Below are 6,000 nucleotides of genomic sequence, written 5' to 3' on the forward strand. Positions count from 1 at the left end.
AGATACAGTCAGTAACACAGGGCGCTGGGGGAGAGGGGTTACTGAGTAACAGTGTGAGGGAGCTGGATTAACATCAGTCGAGATACAGTCAGCAACACAGGGCGCTGGGGGAGAGGGGTTACTGAGTGACAGTGTGAGGGAGCTGGATTAACATCAGTAGAGATACAGTCAGTAACACAGGGCGCTGGGGGAAAGGGGTTATTGAGTGACAGGATGAGGGGACTGGATTAACATCAGTAGAGATACAATCAGTAACACAGGGCACTGGGGGAGAGGGGTTACTGAGTGACAGTTTGAGGGAGCTGGATTAACATCAGTAGAGATACAGTCAGCGACACAGGGCACTGGGTGAGTGGGGTTACTGAGTGACAGTGTGAGGGAGCTGGATTAACATCAGTAGAGATACAGTCAGCGACACAGGACGCTGGGGGAGAGGGGTTACTGAGTGACAGTGTGAGGGAGCTGCATTAACATCAGTAGAGATACAGTCAGTAACACAGGGCGCTGGGAGAGAGGGTTACTGAGTGACAGTGTGAGGGAGCTGGATTAACATCAGTAGAGATACAGTCAGTAACACTGGGCGCTGGGGGAGAGGGTTACTGAGTGACAGTGTGAGGGAGCTGGATTAACATCAATAGAGATACAGTCAGTAACACAGGGCGCTGGGGGAGAGGGTTACTGAGTGACAGTGTGAGGGAGCTGGATTAACATCAGTAGAGATACAGTCAGTAACACAAGGCGCTGGGGGAGAGGGTTACTGAGTGACAGTGTGAGGGAGCTGGATTAACATCAGTCGAGATACAGTCAGTAACACAGGGCGCTGGGGGAGAGGGGTTACTGAGTGACAGTGTGAGGGAGCTGGATTAACATCAGTAGAGATACAGTCAGTAACACAGGACGCTGGGGGAGAGGGGTTACTGAGTGACAGTGTGAGGGAGCTGGATTAACATCAGTCGAGATACAGTCAGCAACACAGGGCGCTGGGGGAGAGGGGTTACTGAGTGACAGTGTGAGGGAGCTGGATTAACATCAGTAGAGATACAGTCAGTAACACAGGGCGCTGGGGGAAAGGGGTTATTGAGTGACAGGATGAGGGGACTGGATTAACATCAGTAGAGATACAATCAGTAACACAGGGCACTGGGGGAGAGGGGTTACTGAGTGACAGTTTGAGGGAGCTGGATTAACATCAGTAGAGATACAGTCAGCGACACAGGGCACTGGGTGAGTGGGGTTACTGAGTGACAGTGTGAGGGAGCTGGATTAACATCAGTAGAGATACAGTCAGCGACACAGGACACTGGGGGAGAGGGGTTACTGAGTGACAGTGTGAGGGAGCTGCATTAACATCAGTAGAGATACAGTCAGTAACACAGGGCGCTGGGAGAGAGGGTTACTGAGTGACAGTGTGAGGGAGCTGGATTAACATCAGTGGAGATACAGTCAGCAACACAGGGCGCTGGGGGAGAGGGTTACTGAGTGACAGTGTGAGGGAGCTGGATTAACATCAATAGAGATACAGTCAGTAACACAGGGCGCTGGGGGAGAGGGGTTACTGAGTGACAATGTGAGGGAGCTGGATTAACATCAGTAGAGATACAGTCAGTGACACAGGACACTGGGGGAGAGGGGTTACTGAGTGACAGTGTGAGTGAGCTGGATTAACATCAGTAGAGATACAGTCTGTAACACAGGGCGCTGGGGGAGAGGGGTTACTGAGTGACAGTTTGAGGGAGCTGGATTAACATCAGTAGAGATACAGTCAGTAACACAGGGCGCTGGGAGAGAGGGTTACTGAGTGACAGTGTGAGGGAGCTGGATTAACATCAGTAGAGATACAGTCAGTAACACAGGGCGCTGGGGGAGAGGGTTACTGAGTGACAGTGTGAGGGAGCTGGATTAACATCAATAGAGATACAGTCAGTAACACAGGGCGCTGGGGGAGAGGGTTACTGAGTGACAGTGTGAGGGAGCTGGATTAACATCAGTAGAGATACAGTCAGTAACACAAGGCGCTGGGGGAGAGGGTTACTGAGTGACAGTGTGAGGGAGCTGGATTAACATCAGTCGAGATACAGTCAGTAACACAGGGCGCTGGGGGAGAGGGGTTACTGAGTGACAGTGTGAGGGAGCTGGATTAACATCAGTAGAGATACAGTCAGTAACACAGGACGCTGGGGGAGAGGGGTTACTGAGTGACAGTGTGAGGGAGCTGGATTAACATCAGTAGAGATACAGTCAGTAACACAGGGCGCTGGAGGAGAGGGGTTACTGAGTGACAGTGTGAGGGAGCTCGATTAACATCAGTAGAGATACAGTCAGTAACGCAGGGCGCTGGGGGAGAGGGGTTACTGAGTGACAGTGTGAGGGAGCTGGATTAACATCAGTAGAGACACAGTCAGTAACACAAGGCACTGGGGGAGAGGGCTTACTGAGTGACAGTGTGAGGGAGCTGGATTAACATCAGTAGAGATGCAGTCAGTGACACAGGACACTGGGGGAGAGGGGTTACTGAGTGACAGTGTGAGTGAGCTGGATTAACATCAGTAGAGATACAGTCAGTAACACAGGGCGCTGGGGGAGAGGGGTTACTGGGTGACAGTGTGAGGGAGCTGGATTAACATCAGTAGAGATACAGTCAGTGACACAGGGCGCTGGGGGAGAGGGGTTACTGAGTGAAAGTGTGAGGGAGCTGGATTAACATCAGTAGAGATACAGTCAGTAACATGGGGCGCTGGGGGAGAGGGGTTTCTGAGTGACAGTGTGAGGGAGCTGGATTAACATCAGTAGAGATACAGTCAGTAACACAGGGCGCTGGGGGAGAGGGGTTACTGAGTGACAGTGTGAGGGAGCTGGATTAACATCAGTAGAGACACAGTCAGTAACACAAGGCACTGGGGGAGAGGGGTTACTGAGTGACAGTGTGAGGGAGCTGGATTAACATCAGTAGAGATACAGTCAGTAACACAGGGCGCTGGGGGAGAGGGGTTACTGAGTGACAGTGTGAGGGAGCTGGATTAACATCAGTAGAGATACAGTCAGTAACACAGGGTGCTGGGGAGAGGGGTTACTGAGTGACAGTGTGAGGGAGCTGGATTAACATCAGTAGAGATACAGTCAGTAACACAGGGCGCTGGGGGAGAGGGGTTACTGAGTGACAGTGTGAGGGAGCTGGATTAACATCAGTCGAGATACAGTCAGCAACACAGGGCGCTGGGGGAGAGGGGTTACTGAGTGACAGTGTGAGGGAGCTGGATTAACATCAGTAGAGATACAGTCAGTAACACAGGGCGCTGGGGGAAAGGGGTTATTGAGTGACAGGATGAGGGGACTGGATTAACATCAGTAGAGATACAATCAGTAACACAGGGCACTGGGGGAGAGCGGTTACTGAGTGACAGTTTGAGGGAGCTGGATTAACATCAGTAGAGATACAGTCAGCGACACAGGGCACTGGGTGAGTGGGGTTACTGAGTGACAGTGTGAGGGAGCTGGATTAACATCAGTAGAGATACAGTCAGCGACACAGGACGCTGGGGGAGAGGGGTTACTGAGTGACAGTGTGAGGGAGCTGGATTAACATCAGTAGAGATACAGTCAGCGACACAGGACGCTGGGGGAGAGGGGTTTCTGAGTGACAGTGTGAGGCAGCTGGATTAACATCAGTAGAGATACAGTCAGTAACACAGGGCGCTGGGGGAGAGGGTTACTGAGTGACAGTGTGAGGGAGCTGGATTAACATCAATAGAGATACAGTCAGTGACACAGGACACTGGGGGAGAGGGGTTACTGAGTGACAGTGTGAGTGAGCTGGATTAACATCAGTAGAGATACAGTCAGTAACACAGGACGCTGGGGGGAGAGGGGTTACTGAGTGACAGTGTGAAGGAGCTGGATTAACATCAGTAGAGATACAGTCAGCGACACAGGACGCTGGGGGAGAGGGTTTACTGAGTGACAGCGTGAGGGAGCTGGATTAACATCAGCAGAGATACAGTCAGTAACACAGGGTGCTGGGGGAGAGGGGTTACTGAGTGACAGTGTGAGGGAGCTGGATTAACATCAGTAGAGATACAGTCAGTAACACAGGGCGCTGGGGGAAAGGGGTTATTGAGTGACAGGATGAGGGGGCTGGATTAACATCAGTAGAGATACAATCAGTAACACAGGACACTGGGGGAGAGGGGTTACTGAGTGACAGTGTGAGGGAGCTGGATTAACATCAGTAGAGATACAGTCAGCGACACAGGGCGCTTGGTGAGTGGGGCTACTGAGTGACAGTGTGAGGGAGCTGGATTAACATCAGTAGAGATACAGTCAGTAACACAGGGCGCTGGGCGAGAGGGTTACTGAGTGACAGTGTGAGGGAGCTGGATTAACATCAGTAGAGATACAGTCAGCGACACAGGGCGCTGGGTGAGTGGGGTTCCTGAGTGACAGTGTGAGGGAGCTGGATTAACATCATTAGAGATACAGTCAGCGACACGGGACGCTGGGGGAGAGGGGTTACTGAGTGACAGTGTGAGGGAGCTGGATTAACATCAGTAGAGATACAGTCAGCGACACAGGACGCTGGGGGAGAGGGGTTACTGAGTGACAGTGTGAGGGAGCTGGATTAACATCAGTAGAGATACAGTCAGCGACACAGGACGCTGGGGGAGAGGGGTTACTGAGTGACAGTGTGAGGGAGCTGGATTAACATCAGTAGAGATACAGTCAGTAACACAGGGCGCTGGGGGAGAGGGTTACTGAGTGACAGTGTGAGGGAGCTGGATTAACATCAGTAGAGATACAGTCAGCGACACAGGGCGCTGGGTGAGTGGGGTTACTGAGTGACAGTGTGAGGGAGCTGGATTAACATCAGTAGAGATACAGTCAGTAACACAGGGCGCTGGGGGAGAGGGTTACTGAGTGACAGTGTGAGGTAGCTGGATTAACATCAGTAGAGATACAGTCAGCGACACAGGACGCTGGGGGTGAGGGGTTACTGAGTGACAGTGTGAGGGAGCTGGATTAACATCAGTAGAGATACAGTCAGCGACACAGGACGCTGGGGGAGAGGGGTTACTGAGTGACAGTGTGAGGGAGCTGGATTAACATCAGTAGAGATACAGTCAGTGACACAGGACACTGGGGGAGAGGGGTTACTGAGTGACAGTGTGAGGGAGCTGGATTAACATCAGTAGAGATACAGTCAGTAACACAGGGCGCTGGGGGAGAGGGGTTACTGAGTGACAGTGTGAGGGAGCTGGATTAACATCAGTAGAGATACAGTCAGTAACACAGGGCGCTGGGAGAGAGGGTTACTGAGTGACAGTGTGAGGGAGCTGGATTAACATCAGTAGAGATACAGTCAGTAACACAGGGCGCTGGGGGAGAGGGTTACTGAGTGACAGTGTGAGGGAGCTGGATTAACATCAATGGAGATACAGTCAGTAACACAGGGCGCTGGGGGAGAGGGTTACTGAGTGACAGTGTGAGGGAGCTGGATTAACATCAGTAGAGATACAGTCAGTAACACAGGGCGCTGGGGGAGAGGGTTACTGAGTGACAGTGTGAGGGAGCTGGATTAACATCAGCAGAGATACAGTCAGTAACACAGGGCGCTGGGGGAGAGGGGTTACTGAGTGACAGTGTGAGGGAGCTGGATTAACATCAGTAGAGATACAGTCAGCGACACAGGGCACTGGGTGAGTGGGGTTACTGAGTGACAGTGTGAGGGAGCTGGATTAACATCAGTAGAGATACAGTCAGCGACACAGGACGCTGGGGGAGAGGGGTTACTGAGTGACAGTGTGAGGGAGCTGGATTAACATCAGTAGAGATACAGTCAGCGACACAGGACGCTGGGGGAGAGGGGTTACTGAGTGACAGTGTGAGTGAGCTGGATTAACATCAGTAGAGATACAGTCTGTAACACAGGGCGCTGGGGGAGAGGGGTTACTGAGTGACAGTGTGAGGGAGCTGGATTAACATCAGTAGAGATACAGTCAGTAACAC

This window comes from Somniosus microcephalus, chromosome 10, assembly GCF_052327205.1.
Source record: "Somniosus microcephalus isolate GS21.2 chromosome 10, FLI_Smic_1.0, whole genome shotgun sequence".
In the NCBI taxonomy this organism is placed as follows: Eukaryota; Metazoa; Chordata; class Chondrichthyes; order Squaliformes; family Somniosidae; genus Somniosus; species Somniosus microcephalus.